Raw genomic sequence first — 22,601 nt, 5'->3', positions numbered from 1 at the left:
TTCTCACAAAATTAGAATATCATCAAAAATGTTATTTATTTCAGTTCTTCAATACAAAAAATCAAACTCATATATTATATAAAGTCATTATAAACAGAGTGATCTATTTTAAGTGTTTATTTCTGTTAATGTTGATGATTATGGCTTACAGCCAATGAAAACCCAAAAGTCATTATCTCAGTAAATTAGAATACTTTATAACACCAGCTTGAAAAATTATTTTGAAATCCAAAATGTTGGCCTACTGAAAAGCATGTTCAGTAAATACACTCAATACTTGGTCGGGGCTCCTTTTGCATCAATTACTGCATCAATGCGGCGTGGCATGGAGGCGACCAGCCTGTGGCTCTGCTGAGGTGTTATGGAAGCCCAGGTTGCTTTGATAACAGCCTTCAGCTCGTCTGCATTGTTGGGTCTGGTGTCTCTCATCTTCCTCTTGACAATACCCCATAGATTCTCTGTGAGGTTAAGGTCAGGCGGGATTGTTCCCAATCAAGCACAGTGATACTGTTGTTTTTAAACCAGGTGTTGGTACTTTTGGCAGTGTGGACAGTTGCCAAGTCCTGCTGGAGAATGAAATTTCCATCTCCAAAAAGCTTGTCGGCAGAGGGAAGCATGAAGTGCTCTAAAATTTCCTGGTAGATGGCTGCACTGACTTTGGTCTTGATAAAACACAGTGGACCTACACCAGCAGATGACATGGCTCCCCAAACCATCACTGATTGTGGAAACTTCACACTGGACTTCAAGCAGCTTGGATTGTGGCCTCTCCACTCTTCCTCCAGACTTTGGGACCTTGATCTCCAGGTGAAATGAAAAATTTACTTTCATCTGAAAACACCTTGAACCAGTGAGCAACAGTCCAGTTTTATTTTTACTTTTCCCAGGTAAGACGCTTCTGGCGTTGTCTATTGGTCATTAGTGGCTTTACACAAGGAATGCAACACTTGTAGCTCATGTCCTGGATACGTCTGTGTGTGGTGGCTCTTGAAGCAATGACTCCAGCAGCAGTCCACTCATTATGAATCTCCCCTAAATTTTTGAATGACCTTTTCTTAACAATCCTTTCAAGGTTGCGGTTATCCTGGTTGCTTGTGCGCCTTTTTCTAGCACACTTTTTCCTTCCACGCAACTTTCCATTAATATGCTTGGATACAGCACTCTGTGAAAAGCCAAATCCTTTAGTAATGACCTATTGTGGCTTACCCTCTTTGTGGAGTGTGTTAATGACTGCCTTCTGGACATCTGTCAAGTCAGCAGTCTTCCCCATGATTGTGGAGCCTACTGAAACAGACTAAAGGACCTTTTTAAATGCTTAGGAAGCCTTTGCAGGTGTTTTTGTTAATTATTCTAATTTACTGAGATACTGACTTTTGGGTTTTCATTGACTGTAAGCCATAATCATCAACATTAACAGAAATAAACACTTGAAATAGATAACTCTATGTTATATATGAGATTCACTTTTTATATTGAAGAACTGAAATAAATTAACTTTTAGATGATATTCTAATTTTCTGAGAAGCACCTGTATCTGTATGATCTGCTACTAAATATTACATATTATAGAATAATTTCCATATTGTGTTAGATCTCACTGATGGTTCAGGTTTACGGTTTCTTATTTTTCTTACAATTTCTATTTTACTTGTCACTAGGTTGTAACTACACAGAGATGACAATATCACAATTATTGTAGATTGTAAGCTCTCACGAGCAGGGTCGTCTTCTTTTGTCTTATTTTGCTTTATTACTGTATTGTTAACATTTTTACCTATGACTGTTGTGTTTGAAACTGTTAAAATGTAAAGCGCTGCGGAATATGTTGGCGCTATATAAATAAAGATTATTATTATTAATTAAAAGGAGGACATGACAGTGATTGTAGAGCCAGATCTAAGAATAAGTCGGCCAGAGTTCTGCTCAGCTTTTTTCCTGTATAGCGAATCTTCTGTTCACTCTCAATATGTTTAAATGAATTTAAGTGTCTGTGGCCATAAAGATCTTCAATAACTACAGTACAGACAAAAAGTTTGGACACACTTTCTCATTTAAAGATTTTTCTGTATTTTCATGACTATGAAAATTGTAAATTCACACTGAAGGCATCAAAACTATGAATTAACACATATGAAATTATATACTTAACAAAAAAGTGTGAAACAACTGAAATTATGTCTTATATTCTAGGTTCTTCAAAGTAGCCACCTTTTGCTTTGATGAATGATTTACACACTCTTGGCATTCTCTTGATGAGCTTCAAGAGGTAGTCACCAGGAATGGTCTTTCAACAATCTTGAAGGAGTTCCCAGAGATACTTAGCACTTGTTGGCCCATTTGCCTTCACTCCGTGGTCCAGCTCACCCCAAACCATCTCTATTGGGTTCGGGTCTGGTGACTGTGGAGGCCAGGTCATCTGGCTTAGCACCCCATCACTCTCCTTCTTGGCCAATTAGCCCTTACACAGCCTGGAGGTGTGTTTGGGGTTATTGTCGTGTTGAAAAATTAATGATGGTCCAACTAAACGCAAACCGGATGGAATAGCATGCCACTGCTAGATGCTGTGGTAGCCATGCTGGTTCAGTATGCCTTCAATTTTGAATTAATCACCAACAGTGTCACCAGCAAAGCACCCCCACACCATCACACCTCCTCCAAGCTTCACGGTGGGAACCTGGCATGTAGAGTCCATCTGTTCACCTTTTCTGAGTTGCACAAAGACACGGTGGTCGGAACCAAAGATCTCAAATTTGGACTCATCAGACCAAAGCACAGATTTCCACTGGTCTAATGTCCATTCCTTGTGTTCTTTAGCCCTAACAAGTCTCTTCTGCTTTTTGCCTGTCCTTAGCAGTGGTTTCCTAGCAGCTATTTTACCTACACAAAGTCTCCTCTTAACAGTTGTTGTAGAGATGTGTCTGCTGCTAGAACTCTGTGTGGCATTGACCTGGTCTCTAATCTGAGCTGCTGTTAACCTGCGATTTCTGAGGCTTGTGACTTGGATAAACTTATCCTCAGAAGCAGAGGTGACTGTTGGTCTTCCTTTCCTGGGGCGGTCCCCACGTGAGCCAGTTTCTTTGTAGCGCTTGATGGTTTTTGCCACTGCACTTGGGGACACTTTCAAAGTTTGCCCAATTTTTCGGACTGACTGACCTTCATTTCTTAAAGCAATGATGGCCACTCATTTTTCTTTACGCTGCTTTTTTCTTGCCATAATACAAATTCGAACAGTCTATTCAGTCGGACTATCAGCTGTGTATCCACCAGACTTCTGCACAACACAACTGATGGTCCCAACCCCATTTATAAGGCAAGAAATCCCACTTATTAAACCTGACAGGGCACACCTGTGAATTGAAAACCATTCCCGGTGACTACCTCTTGAAGCTCATCAAGAGAATGCCAAGAGTGTGCAAAGCAGTCATCAAACCAAAAGGTGGCTACTTTGAAGAACCTAGAATATAAGACATAATTTCTGTTGTTTAACACTTTTTTGTTAAGTATATAATTCCACATGTGTTAATTCATAGTTTTGATGCCTTCAGTGTGAATGTACAATTTTCATAGTCATGAAAATACAGAAAAATCTTTAAATGAGAAGGTGTGTCCAAACTTTTGGTCTGTACTGTACATTACATCCCATTATGCTTCAGACATAACAGTGTCGGTTATAGTTAGTGACAAAATGAACAATTGGTGGAGAAAGGTTGAACTTGATGGACCTAGGTCTTAAGATCACCATGTGCCTTTATACAGCATTTTATTCTCCAGTGATGTTTCTAGGCGAAGATAACTGCATAATACTGAGTAAACAACTTCTATTGAACTGAAATTAACCCCTTAGCGACCGCCGATACGCCTTTTAACGGCGGCCGCTAAGGGTACTTAAACCACAGCGCCGTTAATTAACGGCGCTGTGGAAAAAGTGAATAGCGCCCCCCAGAGTCGGATTTTCACCGGGGTCTCGGCTACCCCCGGCAGAGAACATGATTCGGGGTTTTTTTTACCCACCCCGCATTTGCGATCGCCGGTAATTAACCGTTTACCGGCGATCGCAAAAAACAAACAAACGCGATCTCTTTTTAATTTCTCTGTCCTCCGATGTGATCGAACATCGGAGGACAGAGAAAAGGGGTCCCAGGTAGCCCCCCAATACTCACCTATCTCCCCCGGTGCTCCTCGTGGCTCCCGGTGGGCGCCGCCATCTTCAAAATGGCGGGCGCAGTGCGCCCGCCGGCCGGCCCCGCGACAATCTTTGGGGTCTCGGCTGCCGGGGGTAGCCGAGACCCCAAAGACCATGATCGGGGTCGGTTTTACCGACCCCTGTTTTGCGATCGCCGGTAATTAACTGTTTACCGGCAACCGCAAAAAAAAAAAAAAAAAGTAAAGTGTAATTCTCTGTCCTCTGATGGGATCGCACATCAGAGGACAGAGAAATAGGGGGATTCGGGGACCCTGTCATACTCACCTGTGTCCCTGGATCCTCCTGCTGCTCCTCCTGGCCGCCGGCAAAAGAAAATGGCGGGCACATGTGCAGTGCGCCCGCCATCTGTCTCCATCTGCTGGCCGGCAGGAGAACAGCAGTTGGGGCTAAAATTAGGGTTAGGGTTAGGGCTAGGGTTAGGGCTAGGGTTTGGGTTAGGGCTAGGGCTAGGGTTGGGGCTAAATTTAGGGTTAGGGTTGGGGCTAAATTTAGGGTTGGGGCTAAATTTAGGGTTAGGCTTCTTTCACACTTACGTCGATACGGGGCCGTCGCAATGCGTCGGCCCGACATACCGACGCACGTTGTGAAAATTGTGCACAACGTGGGCAGCGGCTGTAGTTTTTCAACGCATCCGCTGCCCAATCTATGTCCTGGGGAGGAGGGGGCGGAGTTACGGCCACACATGCGCGATCAGAAATGGCGGATGCGACGAACAAAAAAACATTTCATTGAATGTTTTTTTGTGCCGACGGTCCGCCAAAACACAACTGGTCCAGTGCACGACGGACGCGACGTGTGGCCATCCGTCACGATCCGTCAGCAATACAAGTCTATGGGCAAAAAACGCATCCTGCGGGCACATTTGCAGGATCCGTTTTTTGTCCAAAACGACGGATTGCGACGGATGCCAAACGATGCAAGTGTGAAAGTAGCCTTAGGGCTAGGGTTAGGGTTGGGGCTAAAGTTAGGGCTAGGGTTGGGGCTAAAGTTAGGGTTAGAGTTGGGATTAGGGTTAGGGTTTGGATTAGGGTTGGTATTAGGGTTAGGGTTGGAATTAGGGTTACGCTTGGGATTAGAGTTAGGTTTGGGATTAGGGTTAAGGTTAGGGTTGTGATTAGGGGTGTATTGGGATTAGGGTTAGGTTTGGGATTAGGGTTAGGGTTGTGATTAGGGGTGTATTGGGATTAGGGTTAGGTTTGAGGTTAGGATTAGGGGTGTGTTGGATTTAGGGTTTTGATTAGGGTTATGGTTAGGGTTGACATTAGGGTTGTTTTGGGGTAAGGGTTGTGATTATGGTTAGGGTTAGTGATTAGGATTATGGATCAGGTTGAGATTAGGGTTAGGGGGGTGTTGGGGTTAGGGTTGGAGCTAGAATTGGGGGGTTTCCACTGTTTAGGTACATCAGGGGGTCTTCAAACACGACAGCCAATTTTGCGCTCAAAGTCAAATGGTGCTCCCTCCCTTCTGAGCTCTGCCGTGCGCCCAAACAGTGGGTTACCCCCACATATGGGGCATCAGCGTACTCGGGATAAATTGGACAACAACTTCTGGGGTCCAATTTCTCTTGTTACCCTTGTGAAAATAAAAACTTGGGGGCTACAAAATCTTTTTTGCGGAAAAATATTTTTTTTATTTTATTTTATGACTCTGCATTCTAAACTTTTGTGAAGCACTTGGGCATTCAAAGTTCTCACCACACATCTAGATAAGTTCCTTGGGGGGTCTAGTTTCCAAAATGGGGTCACTTGTGGGGGGTTACTACTGTTTAGGTACATCAGGGGCTCTGCAAACGCAACATAACGCCCAAAGACCATTCTATCTAAGTCTGCATTCCAAAACGGCGCTCCTTCCTTCCGAGCTCTGCCGTGCGCCCAAACAGTGGTTTACCCCCACATATGGGGTACCAGCATAGTCAGGACAAATTGGACAACAACTTTTGGGGTCCAATTTCTCTTGTTACCCTTGTGAAAATAAAAACTTGGGGGCTAAAAAATCTTTTTTGTGGAAAAAAAAATATTTTTTATTTTCACGACTCAGCATTATAAACTTCTGTGAAGCACTTGGGCATTCAAAGTTCTCTCCACACATCTAGATAAGTTCCATGGGGGGTCTAGTTTCCAAAATGGGGTCACTTGTGGGGGATTTCTACTGTTTAGGCACATCAGGGGCTCTCCAAACGCGACATGGCGTCCGATCTCAATTCCAGCCAATTCTACATTGAAAAAGTAAAACGGCACTCCTTCTCTTCCAAGCTCTGCGGTGCGCCCAAACAGTGGTTTACCCCCACATATTGGGTATCGACGTACTCAGGAGAAATTGCACAACAACTTTAGTGGTCTAATTTCTCCTGTTACCCGTGTGAAAATAAAAATTTGTGGGCAAAAAAGATCATTTTTTTAAAAAAAATGCGATTTTTTTTTTTCACGGCTCTACATTATAAACTTCTGTGAAGCACATGGGGGTTCAAAGTGCTCACCACACATCTAGATAAGTTCCTTAAGGGGTCTAGTTTCCAAAATGGTGTCACTTGTGGGGGGTTTCCACTGTTTAGGCAGATCAGGGGCTCTCCAAACGCGACATGGCGTCCAATCTCAATTCCAGCCAATTCTGCATTGAAAAAGTCAAACGGCGCTCCTTCACATCTAAGTTCTGCGGTGCGCCCAAAAAGTGGTTTACCCCCACATATGGGGTATTGGCGTATTCAGGAGAAATTGCATAACAAAATTTATGGTTACATTTCTGTTTTTACACTTATGAAAATAAAAAAAATGGTTCTGAATTAAGATGTTTGCAAAAAAAAGTTAAATGTTCATTTTTTCCTTCCACATTGTTTCAGTTCCTGTGAAGCACGTAAAGGGTTAATAAACTTCTTGAATGTGGTTTTGAGAACCTTGAGGGGTGTAGTTTTTAGAATGGTGTCACACTTCATTATTTTCTATCATATAGACCCCTCAAAATGACTTCAAATGTGATGTGGTCCCTAAAAAAAAATGGTGTTGTAAAAATGAGAAATTGCTGGTCAACTTTTAACCCTTATAACTCCCTAACAAAAAAAAATTTTGTTTCCAAAATTGTGCTGATGTAAAGTAGACATGTGGGAAATGTTATTAATTAACTATTTTTTTGTGGCACATCTCTCTGATTTAAGGGCATAAAATTACAAAGTTTGAAAATTGCAAAATTTTAAAAATTTTCGCCATATTTCCGTTTTTTTCATAAATAATCACAAGTAATATCGAAGAAATGTTACCACTAACATGAAGTACAATATGTCATGAAAAAATAGTCTCAGAATCAGCGGGATCCGTTGAAGCGTTCCAGAGTTATAACCTCATAAAGTGACAGTGGTCAGAATTGCAAAAATTGGCTCGGTCATTAAGTACCAAATTGGCTCTGTCACTAAGGGATTAAAAAGGGTTTTTCTGATTTCAATTGTTGGCAGTGACGTAAAATCAGGGATTATGGAGCTAGCTATTTCTGAACCTGAAGACCTACCTCTTCCGGCAAGCCTACAACCTGCAGTAACCACCGATCAACCAAACCGCTGCATTACCAGCTCTATCCTCACCTACTGTATCCTCACCCATCCCTTGTAGATTGTGAGCCATCGCGGGCAGGGTCCTCTCTCCTCCTGTACCAGTTATGACTTGTATTGTTCAAGATTATTGTACCTGTTTTTATTATGTATACCCCTCCTCACATGTAAAGCGCCATGGAATAAATGGCGCCATAATAATAATAATAATATGGCAGTATAGCAGAGGTGTACAAATACAAGAGTGGAGCTTACATGATGAATACCTCCTGCTTCTCCTGCTGCTAAGTGTCTTCCCATATATTACATAAAGCCATGGAAGCATCTAGAGATATGTTTCATCAGTGTGTAGGGATGACGACTCTGTTACCTTGTTCCTGCCTCAGAGGACAACAATCACGCCATGTGTATAGTGTCATATGTAATAGTTTTGTGTGTCTTATGTAATGTATTATGGTAATGTACAGTCATATAAGTCATGTAAAGTGTTAATGTATAATGAGGGTAATGTACAGTGCAGGATAAGCATAGGATTAGCTTATGATAGCATAAGTACTGTTTATATATTAAGTGGTTTAGGAATAGCATAGAACATAGCATAAGGACAATAAGCTTAGTGGAGTATTATGTAGGGCCCATTCTGTATGGAGCAGTATATGGGGCCCATTCTGTATGTAGTATTATATGAAGTCCATTCTGTATGGAGTATTATATGGGGCCCTTTCTGTATAGAGCATTATATGGGGTCCATTATTCTGTATGGAGCATTATATGGGGTCCATTATTCTGTATGGAGCATTATATGGGGTCCATTATTCTCTATGGAGTATTACATAGGGTCCATTATTCTGTATGGTGAATTATATGGGGTCAATTATTTTGTATGAAGAATTAAATGGTGCCTATTCAGTATGAAGCATTATATGGGGCATTGGGGCCCATTCTTTATGTAGCAATACATGGGGCAAATTCTGTATGGAGCATTAAATGGGGCATTGCGGTCCATTCTATATGGAGCATTATGCGGATCCCATTTTGTATGGTGCATTATTTGGGGCCCATTTTGTATGGATCACTATATAGAGCCAATTCTGTGTGGAGTATTATATACGGAACCCATTCTGTATGGAGCATTATATAGGGCACTGGGTCCCATTCTATATGGAGCAGTATATGGGGCCTATTCTGTATGGAGCAGTATATGGGGCCCATTTGAATTGAGCATTACATGGAGCCCATTCTGTATGAAGTATTATATGGGGCCCATTCTGTATGGAGTATTATATGTGGCCCATTCTGTATGGAGCAGTATATGGGGCCCATTTGTATGGGTTTTTATATGGAGCCCATTCTCTATGGAGTATTATATGGGGCCCATTCTGTATGGAGCATTATAAGGGGCCTATTCTGAATGGAGCATTATATGGAGCATTATAAGGGGCTCATTTTGTATGTAGTATTATATGGGGCATTGGGGCTCATTCTGTATGGAGCATTATATTAGTCTGCTCTGGTATAGCGGTGTCATGGTTTGGTAGTTTTGCCTGTCCTTATGGCATTTTCTCTCTCACATAACATCATTTGTGTCGGAGAGCAATGACGTGTCCTGGATCCACAGCAGAGTTTTCTGCAGACTACAGGCCTTGCTACACATCCGTCCCATTCCACTTCAGCTTGTAGTCAGAGTCTGCTCCACGTATTCCTTCTGCTGCGGCTGTTTAAGCTGACGAAATTGCCTGAGCCGGCTGAAACCGGTTTTATCCAGTTCCTTCCATTGCAGAGCAGCAGCTGTGTGCTCTTTCCTGCTAAACAAAGAAACAGTGACATAGCCAGTGCCTACACAAATAGGCTGTAATTCAGTCCGGGCACATAGGGCAGAGGCGGCTAATTCAGGCCTGATAGACATACAATCACTGTGATTGTGGCTGGAAAGGTCTGGAAATGGAGGAATAATTGCCTGCAGTGATCATAGTCTGTGTCTTCTACCAATCACCCAAACGCTGGTGGCAGATGGGGCTTCACATGTGATGTCCTCCGGGAATTTAGGTGAAACGTTATCAGTAGTTATAGGGGCTTTCTGGACGAATGTTAGTGACCGTATTGCACTGTGTAAGCGTAGACAAAGCTATTACCTAATATACTTACAAACCAAAAGACGACGGTCTTATTTTACTGCCCCCTTAATGAAGCCAACCATAGATAAATTTCCAATAAAATTTTATTTAAAGACTGTAGAAACAATTAACATACGTTTAAAAAGGCTACCTCCATTTTACATCAGAACAATACCCCATGGGGGAACCATCAAGAAAACCAGACAACAATACTGATAAAATAACAGCAGGAACACTGAGAAAGCAATCAAGCTGCAACATATACAAATTAATCAAATCCACAGACTCACAGGCAGCGAATAGGTCCCCTCTTAGGTACTAACAGCATCCCTTTTTATATGTAAACTCATGTGATTTCCGTATAAGTGCTACGTCATCATCTCGCGAGACCGCAATGCACTCTTGGGACCGGAGCGCACGAGGAGCATCGGTAAACGCTTCACCTGGATCCGGGGCCCAACGGAAGGTGAGTATATAACTATTTTTTATTTTAATTCTTTTTTTTTAACAGGGATATGATGCCCACATTGCTATATACTATGTGGGCTGTGCAACATACTATGTGGGCTCTGCAATATACTGCGTGGGCTGTGCAATATACTACGTGGGCTGTGCAATATACTACGTGAGCTGTGTTATACATTACGTGGGCTGTGTTATACACTACGTGGGCTGTGTTATATACTGCATGCGTGGGCTACTATATACAGCGTGAGCTGTGTTATATGCTATGTGGGCTGTTATACACTCCGTGGGCTGTGCTATATACTACATGGCTGTGCTATATACTCCGTGGGCTGTGTTATATTCTATGTGGCTGTGCTATATACTCCATGGGCTGTGCTATATACTCCGTGGGCTGTGCAATATACTACGTGGCTGTGCTATGTACTACGTGGCTGTGCTATTTACCACGTGGGCTGTTATATACTCATAGTTTGTAAGCTTACGAGCAGGGCCCTCACTCCTCTTGGTATCTGTTTTGAACTGTATTTCTGTTATGCTGTAATGTCTATTGTATGTACAAGTCCCCTCTATAATTTGTAAAGCGCTGCGGAATATGTTGGCGCTATATAAATAAAAATTATTATTATTATTATTATTATTATTATATACTACGTGGCTGTGCTATTTACTACATGGGCTGTTATATACTACGTGGCTGTGCTATATACTACGTGGCCAGCCACGAACAATCAGCAAAAGGCACAGTCCGGCCGCAAATTGGCGCGGGATTTGAACCACACTTTGCTAATTAGTCACACCTTCTAGTTATAATAATAATAGGCAGTAGCATGCAGGACTATAGGCAGTCATTGCTTGAGGAGGCAATGATTTCTCCATGGCGTGGCCTGGATTAAAGAGGTTTTCTAAAGTGTGAATGTTTTATTAATTCCTGCTGGGGGTCCGATTCCTGATACCCTCACTTATCATGAGACTGAGGGCTTTGAGGAAGCAGAGTTCAATCATGTGCACTGCCACCTTATTCATTCTTAGGCCGGAGTGACAATTAATGTATGAAAAATCGGTCCGATTTTCTCGGCCAAGAGTTGCACATGTGTTCTCTGTATGGTCATCCGTGTGTAATACGTTTGCAATGCGATGATGTGATTTTCTCGCATGTATGTATCCGTATGACATCCGTATGGAATACATATGACATGCATATAGCTTTACATTTCTCACTGCTTATCCCCAATGAATTTAATGGCTTAATGGGCTGAAATGAGGAAAATGTGTGTGTATTTCTCGCGAGTCACACTCATGGTCTGTGTGGTGTCTGATTTTTTTCTCGCACCCATAGACTTGCAATGTCGAGACTCGGCCATTATACGCGTAAAATTGCAGCATGTTGTGATTTCACTCGCACATAGAATAAGCCCATGAAAAAAAAACGGTGATGTGAGCTTCCCCATAGATTAACAGTGGTCTGAGTGCTATGCAATGTTTTCTTGCATTGCACTCATCCGTGTTATACGCTAGTGTGACTCCGGCCTTCATGGGACTGTCGGAGATAGGTAAGTGTTGCTCTCAGCCGATGTGTGGGATTCCCATAAGAATAGAGCAGATGACTTGTTCTTGAGATCAGTGAGGGTCCCAGTGATAAGGAAGTTATCACCTATCCCACGAATAAAGGATAACTTCCAAATGTGAGAGGACTAGTGTTGAGCATTCCGATACCGCAAGTATCGGGTATCGGCCGATATTCGCGGTATCGGAATTCCGACACAGAGTTCCGATACTTTCAGTATATCGGAAACCGGAATCGGAAATTCCCATCATGCAAACTCCCGTTTTTTTTTTAATCAGCCAATGAGGAATGATTTGAAGTGTGGGCACATCCTGTTCTGCATGGTGGGCATGTAACTACTGGCATGGCTGTGATTGGCTGCTGAAATGGTATCACGATGCCCTATAAAAGTCTCCGTTGCCATTTTGGGCTCACTCTGCTGTGAATTCAGTTAGGGACAGGACGCTGTGTTCTGACTGAGGGCCAGTTTAGAGATTGTGATTTGCTTAATTGTGCTTAATCCAGGCTAATTTAGCAACCGCTGTGTGTTCACCTTGCTTTTGCCTTGCAGCACTGTTCACAGCTGTCTGCAAGGTCTGTGTGTGTGAGTGCAGCTCGCTCTGTTGTCTGTCCATAGCCACAGCCGGTTGTGGTCAGCTCAGGGTGCTTCACTGCCTCATACTGCTAAATCCATTGTCCTTTTTTGCAATTAGTGCAGCCTGCTGCACATTTTTTCAAATATATCCTATATTAGTGGCTTTCCATCTGTATCCTGCTAGATTGTGGAAAAACACTATATAGGATTAGATAGAGGAGCTTTGTTTGGCCTTGCAGCGCCGTTCTCGGCTGTCTGCATGGTCTGTGTGAGTTCAACTCACTCTGTAGTCTGTCCGCAGCCACAGCCGGTTGTGTTCAGCTCAGGGAGCGTCACTGCCTCATACTGCTGAATCCATTGTCCTAAATTGCAATTAGTGCAGCCAGCTGCACCTTTTTTCAATAATATCCTATTAGTGTCTTTCCATCCGTATCCTGCTAGATTGTGGAAAAACACTATATAGGATTAGATAGAGGAGCTTTTCTTGGCCTTGCAGCGCCGTTCACGGCTGTCTGCACGGTCTGTGTGTCAGTACTGCGCTCACTCTGTAGTGTCTATTCTGCGAAACAAACCCAAAGTTCACCAAACACTCCACTTTACTGTTGTGTAGGGCACATAAGCTCATAATAAAGTCTAGTCCACACTGCATAAAATAAGTGTTTCTTATACCTGTTAGCAGCTGTTCAGGAATAAGCACACTAAGCCGTTAGTACTTTTCTGCCTATCTTTATCAGTCTATCACGATGAAGAAGGCAGGGAGTAAGGCACGTGGGTGTGGGCGTGGAGCAGAGAGAGGACGTGGGGATTCTGCGCCAGCTGCGGGCACCGGTGACTCATCATCCCCCAGTTTTAGCAGGGAGCAGACCTTCATGCGCAGCTTTGTTGGAGCTCGCTGTACCCCACTGCTGCGGGACGAACAAATTGAAGCCATTGTCAGATGGATGGCAGCTAACGCATCGACTTGCACCTGCCAAATTGCCCAGGCAGTCAGAGAGCCCAGAACAGGAGCCATCTCTACTTCTGTTCTCTGAATCTCTTGTCTTGGAAACAGGGGGCCAGCCAAGCAGCATTAGAGAGTCAGAAGAAGAGGCTGTATGCAGTGATTCCCAACAGCTTTGTCTCTCTGAATCAGAAGAGGCGGGTGGGACAGTGCCTCCGGTTACAACTTCTCAGTACGCATCAGATGATGAGACTCAGGTGCCAGTTTCTGGTGCGTACTGTGCTGCCGAGACTACCCAGGAGAAGCAGTTGGTGGAAGAGGGTAGTGTAGATGATGAGATCCTCGACCCATCATGGCATGAGGAAAAGGAAGGTGGTGGGAGCAGCTCTGAGGAAGAGATTCCCCGAACGGCCAGGAGAGGGAGGGGGAAGACTGCGGTGCCTGTAGCCTCCACTTCAGCACCCATTAGGAGCATGCCTCTTCCAAATGCCAAAGCGGGCGCTCCCAAGACTTGCAGTGCCTGGTCCTTTTTTGACATAGTTGCAGATGACATTTGCTTTGTCAAATGCAAGCTGTGTCGTCAGAAAATCAAACGAGGTAGAAATGTCAGCAACCTCAATACCTCAAACATGTGGAAACATGTGCGGACCAAGCACGCGGTGGAGTTACAAAAACACACTGAAGACCTAGGTCAACCTACAGCGGCACCTACCACCTCTTCAGCTCGTGTTGCCTCTTCCTCCAGCTCACACACTACTGGTTCGGCTTCCTCACAGGATCGCCATGGAAGAACCTCTGGCACTGTTGTCCAGAGACCCAGTGTAATTCCACCCACAGCACCACGTTCCCAGTCATCCTCACACTCCCATCCCAGTCTACAGCCATCAGTAGCACAGGTATGGGAGAAAAGGCGTCCATTCTCGGCAAACCACCCACGAGCACGGGCTCTGAATGCAGGCATTGCAAAACTTCTGTCACTTTAAATGCTCTCATTCAGGCTGGTGGAGACTGACAGCTTCCGTAACTTGATGGCATTGGCAGTCCCACAATACAATGTTCCCAGCCGCTTTTATTTCAGCAGGCAAGCCGTCCCTGCCCTGTAAAAGCATGTGGAGGGAAACATCAAACATGCGCTACTAAATGCCGTTAGTAGCAAGGTCCACCTCACCACCGATGCGTGGACCAGTCACCATGGACAAGGACGATACCTTTCCCTGACTGCCCATTGGGTTAATGTTGTGGAGCCAGGTACAGACATGGCGAGTGGCGCTGTACGTGTACTGCCAACGCCAAGGATTGCAGGAATCCAGTCTGTGCACATTGACTCCTCATACTCCAGTTCCTCAGAATCATCGCTGCAGGAGCTGTCACGGTCTACCTCCACCTTGACCCGTGAACGCTTACCTGTTACAACCGATATGAGCACAGCCGTGGCCAAACGTCAACAGGCCATACTTAAATTAATTTCTTTGGGGAATCGAAGCCACACAGTGCAGGAGCTCTGGAATGCCATCAATTCTGAGAGCGACGTGTGGTTTGCGCCAGCGAATCTCCAGCCAGGCATGGTAGTGTGTGACAATGGCTGAAATCTGGTGGCAGCTCTGGGCCTTGGCAACCTCACTCACAATTTGGTTGTGCAGAGTTTTCTGAGGGACTATCCGGATCTTGATGCACAAGGTCCGCCTTGAGTGTGCTCACTTGCGGCGTTCCAGCATGGCCAGTGTTGTGAATTCTGTGGCTGAGTTCACTTCTGTGGTCACAAGTGGTATTGCAGTCTCTGGGCTTCCTCCCTCAGGTGTTTTGGTGAGCTCGTTGGCTGCCTTGCTATTTAGCTCCACCTGAGTCTGTCTTCCTTGCTCCTTGTCAATGTTCCAGTGTTGGATCTGAGCTACTGCATCTTTCCTTGGGCCTGCTGCTCTGCTAGATAAGTGCTTCTAGTTTGTTTTCTGTTTTTTCTGTCCAGCTTGCTATTAACTTTTGCTGGAAGCTCTGAGAAGCAAAGGGGTGCACCACCGTGCTGTTAGTTCGGCACGGTGGGTCTTTTTGCCCCTTTGCGTGGTTTTCGTTTTAGGGTTTTTTGTAGACTGCATAGTTCTCTTTGCTATCCTCGCTCTGTCTAGAATATCGGGCCTCACTTTGCTGAATCTATTTCATTCCTACGTTTGTCTTTTCATCTTGCTAACAGTCATTATATGTGGGGGGCTGCCTATTCCTTTGGGGTATTTCTCTGAGGTAAGTCAGGCTTGTATTTCTATCTTCAGGCTAGTCAGCTCCTCAGGCAGTGCCGAGTTGCATAGGTAGTGATAGGCGCAATCCACTGCTGCTTATAGTTGTGTGAGGATAGATCAGGTACTGCAGTCTACAGAGATTCCACGTCTCAGAGCTCGTCCTATTGTTTTTGGTTATTGCCAGATCTCTGTATGTGCGCTGATTACTGCACGCTGTGTTGCCTGATTGCCAGCCATAACAGTACAAGGAGCCACACCAATGATTCCCAATAGAGGGAAAAAAGAAATCCTGACATCATTTTTTTTTCTTAGCTCTGTCTTCAGTCTTTTTTTTCCCCTAGACATTAGAGTGCCTCAGGACACAGCTGTGGACATGGATATTCAGGCTCTGTGCTCCTCAATGGATAATCTCGTTGTAAATGTACAAAAGATTCAAGATACTATTGATCAGAAATCGATGCTAGAACCAAGAATTCCGATTCCTGATTTGTTTTTTGGTGACAGAACTAAGTTCCTGAGCTTCAGAAATAATTGTAAGCTATTTTTGGCCTTGAAACCTCATTCTTCTGGTAATCCTATTCAACAGGTTTTGATTATTATTTCTTTTTTGCGCGGCGACCCACAGGACTGGGCGTTTTCTCTTGCACCAGGAGATTCTGCATTGAGTAATGTTGATGCATTTTTCCAGGCGCTGGGATTGCTTTACGATGAGCCTAATTCAGTGGATCAGGCTGAGAAAAATCTGCTGGCTTTATGCCAGGGTCAGGATGATGTAGAAGTATATTGTCAGAAATTTAGGAAGTGGTCAGTACTCACTCTGTGGAATGAATCTGCACTAGCGGCTTTGTTCAGAAAGGGTCTCTCTGAAGCTCTTAAGGATGTAATGGTGGGATTTCCTATGCCTGCTGGTTTGAATGAGTCTATGTCCTTGGCCATTCAGATCGGTCGTCGCTTGCGCGAGCGTAAATCTGTGCACCATCTGGCGGTATTGTCTGAGAGTAAACCTGAGCCTATGCAGTGCGACAGGACTATGACTAAAGTAGAACGGCAAGAACACAGACGTCTGAACAGACTGTGTTTCTATTGTGGTGATTCTACTCATGCTATTTCTAATTGTCCTAAACGCACTAGGCGGTTCGATAGCTCTGCCGTTATTGGTACTGTACAGTCCAAATTCCTTTTGTCCATTACCTTAATGTGCTCTTTGTCATCGTATTCTGTCATGGCGTTTGTGGATTCAGGCGCTGCCCTGAATCTGATGGATTTGGATTATGCTAAACGTTGTGGATTTTTCTTGGAGCCTTTGCGGTGTCCTATTCCGTTGAGAGGAATTGATGCTACACCTTTGGCCAAGAATAAGCCTCAGTACTGGGCCCAGCTGACCATGTGCATGGCTCCTGCACATCAGGAAGTTATTCGCTTTCTGGTACTGCATAATTTGCATGATGTGGTCGTGTTGGGGTTGCCATGGCTACAAACCCATAATCCAGTATTGGATTGGAACTCTATGTCGGTAACCAGCTGGGGTTGTCAGGGAGTACATGGTGATGTTCCATTTTTGTCTATTTCGTCATCCATTCCTTCTGACATCCCAGAGTTCTTGTCTGACTTTCAGGATGTATTTGAAGAGTCCAAGTCTGATGCCCTACCTCCGCATAGGAATTGTGATTGTGCTATCGATTTGATTCCTGGTAGTAAATTCCCTAAGGGTCGTTTATTTAATTTGTCCGTACCTGAACACACCGCTATGCGCAGTTATGTGAAGGAGTCCCTGGAGAAGGGACATATTCGCCCATCGTCGTCACCATTGGGAGCAGGGTTCTTTTTTGTAGCCAAGAAGGATGGTTCGCTAAGACCGTGTATTGATTACCGCCTTCTTAATAAGATCACTGTTAAGTTTCAGTATCCCTTGCCATTGATTTCTGACTTGTTTGCTCGGATTAAGGGGGCTAGTTGGTTCACCAAGATAGATCTTCGTGGTGCGTATAATCTGGTGAGAATCAGGCAGGGAGATGAATGGAAAACGGCATTTAATACGCCCGAGGGTCATTTTGAGTATCTGGTGATGCCGTTCGGACTTGCCAATGCTCCATCTGTTTTTCAGTCTTTTATGCATGACATTTTCCGTGAGTATCTGGATAAATTCTTGATTGTTTACTTGGATGACATTTTGATCTTCTCAGATGATTGGGAGTCTCATGTGAAGCAAGTCAGAATGGTTTTCCAGGTACTGCGTGCTAATTCCTTGTTCGTGAAGGGATCAAAGTGTCTCTTCGGTGTGCAGAAAGTTTCATTTTTGGGGTTCATCTTTTCCCCTTCTACTATCGAGATGGATCCGGTTAAGGTTCAGGCCATCCAGGATTGGACTCAGCCGACATCTCTAAAAAGTCTGCAGAAATTCCTGGGCTTTGCTAATTTTTATCGTCGCTTCATCTGTAATTTTTCTAGCATTGCCAGACCATTGACCGATTTGACCAAGAAGGGTGCTGATTTGGTTAATTGGTCTTCTGCTGCCGTGGAAGCTTTTCAGGAGTTGAAGCGTCGTTTTTGCTGTGCCCCTGTGTTGTGTCAACCTGATGTTTCTCTTCCGTTCCAGGTCGAGGTTGATGCTTCTGAGATTGGTGCAGGGGCGGTTTTGTCACAGAGAGGTTCTGGTTGCTCAGTGTTCAAACCATGTGCTTTCTTTTCCAGGAAATTTTCTGCTGCTGAGCGTAATTATGATGTGGGCAACCGAGAGCTGCTGGCCATGAAGTGGGCATTCGAGGAGTGGCGTCATTGGCTTGAGGGTGCTAAGCATCGCGTGGTGGTATTGACTGATCATAAGAACCTTACTTATCTTGAGTCTGCCAAGCGCTTGAATCCTAGACAGGCCCGTTGGTCGTTATTTTTTGCTCGTTTTGATTTTGTGATTTCATACCTTCCGGGCTCTAAAAATGTGAAGGCGGATGCTCTGTCTAGGAGTTTTGTGCCCGACTCTCCGGGGTTATCTGAGCCGGCGAGTATCCTCAAGGAAGGAGTCATTGTGTCTGCCATCTCCCCTGATTTGCGGAGAGTGTTGCAGAAATTTCAGGCTAATAAACCTGATCGTTGTCCGGCCGAGAAACTGTTCGTCCCTGATAGGTGGACTAGTAAAGTTATCTCTGAACTTCATTGTTCGGTGCTGGCCGGTCATCCAGGAATCTTTGGTACCAGGGAGTTGGTTGCTAGATCCTTCTGGTGGCCATCTCTGTCACGGGATGTGCGTGCTTTTGTGCAGTCCTGTGGAATTTGTGCTAGGGCTAAGCCCTGCTGTTCACGTGCCAGTGGGTTGCTTTTGCCCTTGCCGGTCCCGAAGAGGCCTTGGACACATATTTCGATGGATTTCATTTCAGACCTTCCCGTTTCTCAAAAAATGTCGGTCATTTGGGTGGTCTGTGATCGCTTTTCTAAAATGGTCCATCTGGTGCCCTTGGTTAAATTGCCTTCCTCCTCTGATTTGGTGCCTTTGTTCTTCCAGCATGTGGTTCGTTTACATGGCATTCCTGAGAATATTGTTTCTGACAGAGGTTCCCAGTTTGTCTCGAGGTTCTGGCGAGCCTTTTGTGGTAGGATGGGCATTGACCTATCTTTCTCCTCGGCCTTCCATCCTCAGACTAATGGCCAGACCGAACGAACCAATCAGACCTTGGAAACATATCTGAGATGTTTTGTTTCCGCTGACCAGGATGATTGGGTGTCATTTTTGCCGTTGGCTGAGTTCGCCCTTAATAATCGGGCCAGCTCGGCTACCTTGGTCTCTCCATTTTTCTGCAATTCTGGGTTCCATCCTCGTTTCTCTTCAGGACAGGTTGAGTCTTCGGACTGTCCTGGTGTGGATTCTGTGGTGGACAGGTTGCAGCAGATCTGGACTCAGGTAGTGGACAATTTGACCTTGTCCCAGGAGAAGGCTCAGCTTTTCGCTAATCGCAGACGCCGTGTGGGACCCCGACTTCGTGTTGGGGATCTGGTTTGGTTATCTTCTCGTCATATTCCTATGAAGGTTTCCTCTCCTAAATGTAAACCTCGTTTTATTGGTCCGTATAGGATTTCTGAGATTCTCAATCCGGTGTCTTTTCGTCTGACCCTCCCAGACTCCTTTTCCATACATAATGTATTCCATAGGTCGTTGTTGAGGAGATACGTGGCACCTATGGTTCCATCTGTGGAGCCTCCTGCCCCTGTTTTGGTGGAGGGGGAATTGGAGTATATTGTGGAGAAGATTTTGGATTCTCGTGTCTCTAGACGGAAACTCCAGTATCTGGTCAAATGGAAGGGTTATGCTCAGGAAGATAATTCCTGGGTTTTTGCCTCTGATGTCCATGCCCCAGATCTTGTTCGTGCCTTTCATGTGGCTCATCCTGGTCGGCCTGGGGGTTCTGGTGAGGGTTCGGTGACCCCTCCTCAAGGGGGGGGGGTACTGTTGTGAATTCTATGGCTGAGTTCACTTCTGTGGTCACAAGTGGTATTGCAGTCTCTGGGCTTCCTCCCTCAGGTGTTTTGGTGAGCTCGTTGGCTGCCTTGCTATTTAGCTCCACCTGAGTCTGTCTTCCTTGCTCCTTGTCAATGTTCCAGTGTTGGATCTGAGCTACTGCATCTTTCCTTGGGCCTGCTGCTCTGCTAGATAAGTGCTTCTAGTTTGTTTTCTGTTTTTTCTGTCCAGCTTGCTATTAACTTTTGCTGGAAGCTCTGAGAAGCAAAGGGGTGCACCGCCGTGCTGTTAGTTCGGCACGGTGGGTCTTTTTGCCCCTTTGCGTGGTTTTCGTTTTAGGGTTTTTTGTAGACTGCATAGTTCTCTTTGCTATCCTCGCTCTGTCTAGAATATCGGGCCTCACTTTGCTGAATCTATTTCATTCCTACGTTTGTCTTTTCATCTTGCTAACAGTCATTATATGTGGGGGGCTGCCTATTCCTTTGGGGTATTTCTCTGAGGTAAGTCAGGCTTGTATTTCTATCTTCAGGCTAGTCAGCTCCTCAGGCAGTGCCGAGTTGCATAGGTAGTGATAGGCGCAATCCACTGCTGCTTATAGTTGTGTGAGGATAGATCAGGTACTGCAGTCTACAGAGATTCCACGTCTCAGAGCTCGTCCTATTGTTTTTGGTTATTGCCAGATCTCTGTATGTGCGCTGATTACTGCACGCTGTGTTGCCTGATTGCCAGCCATAACAGGCCAGATCGCGCATTGCAACTCTACAGCGCCGATTCCATCTTCCGGAACATCGCATCATATATGACCTCCCCACCAGGTGGAATTCCACGTTACATATGTTGGAGCGGTTGTGTGAGCTGCAACCAGCTGTAATGGAGTTCCAGCTGCATCAGGCGCAAAAAAGTCGCAGTGCGTGCCGTTCAGACTTCACAACCACTGAGTGGGCCACTATGGAGGACATCTGCCAGGTTTTGCGGGCCTTCGATGAATCCACGCGGATGGCGAGTGCAGATGATGCACTAGTCAGCATGACTGTCCCCCTTATCTGCCTGCTTGAAAGAACCCTGCAAGCGCTAAGGGATGAGGTGGTGGGAGAGGTTGAGGATGAGAAGTCAGAAAGGCCATCGGCTTCTGGACAGTTTGCGCGATGTGGTTCCTCACAAAGGACTAGGCAGGGGACCTTTTGTGAGGAGGATGAGGAGGAGTCAATGGAGGAGGAAGACATCTTTCCAGAGGAGGGAGTTACACAAATCTCCAGTAGTCAGTAGGTAGAGCGAAGGTGGGGTGATGCAGAGCAGGCAGACATCACGCCTCAAGCAGGGGGCAGCGTTTCTTGGCCAGTTGTCAGTTTGCAGCACATGGTTGATTTCATGCTGCAGTGCCTGAGAAACGACCGCCGCATCGCCCACATTCTTACCACGGCTGATTATTGGGTGTACACCCTCCTCGATCCGCGCTGCAGGGACAATTTGCAAACCCTCATACCACCGTTGCAGCGGGAGCATAAAATGCGTCTGTACCAAGACACACTGGTGCAGTCCATCATCTTCTACAGTCCAATCGAGAGAAGTGCTGCGCCTGCTACTGCAAGTGCTTTACAAAGCATCTCTGTGCGTAGAGGCAGTGGTGGAATCTCTGCACAAAGAGGGAGCAGAAGCACTGGCTCAGCACAAGTCAAGACCAGTCTGTTCCAACAGTGGCAAAGTTTTATGTGCCCGCCACAAATGTCTACACCATCACTGACGGATCCAGTCAACAGGAGGCCACGTTTCCGTCAGATGGTGACAGACTACATGTCTTGCACTCTCAGCGTACTCCCAGACGGTTCTTCCCCCTTCAAGTTTTGGGTCTCTAAGCTGGATACATGGCCAGAGCTTAGCCAGTATGCATTGGAGGTGCTGGCTTGCCCTGCTGCCAGTGTATTATCGGAACGCGTCTTTAGTGCTGCAGGTGGTGTACTAACAGACCGTCGCATGCGACTATCCTCCGATAACGTTGACCGGCTTACTTTCTTGAAAATGAACAAGGCCTGGATCTCACAGGAATTTGCCACTCCTCTTACCGATTAAATAATTGGTTGCCAACAGTATTCTGGTCTCCAGCTGTGTTCATTTTTCAACCACCTGAACTTTAATCCCTGGGCTCCAACACCGCCAGTTGCTGCCCAGAAGTGTCGGCTGCACAGACAACGCAGGACCCAGTGTTATTGGGTTTCAGTAACGTCCGCTGATCCCCTGCTGTGTATCCGGCAACGTGTCCAGCGACCGCCACGCTGGCACTACAACAGCAATTAAAGGGAACCAGTCCCCCCCAGCCGTTTTTTGTAACTGAAAGAGCCACCTTGTGTAGCACTAATGCTGCACAAAGAACAGTTTAGTTCTGCTTCTTGCACACGCTGCACTTAACACTTATAAAATATGTGTCCCCTTATACCGTGAAATCGTCCCGTAGGTGGGACTTTCCTTTGCAATGAGACGTCGCATAGCCGGCATTCATACCCCCATGGTGCCGAGCGCCGCCTCCTCAGCA

Source organism: Ranitomeya imitator, chromosome 8 (assembly GCF_032444005.1).
Source record: "Ranitomeya imitator isolate aRanImi1 chromosome 8, aRanImi1.pri, whole genome shotgun sequence".
Lineage (NCBI taxonomy): Eukaryota > Metazoa > Chordata > Amphibia > Anura > Dendrobatidae > Ranitomeya > Ranitomeya imitator.
The sequence above is the reverse complement of the archived record's forward strand: the minus strand, read 5'-3'. Positions refer to the sequence as shown.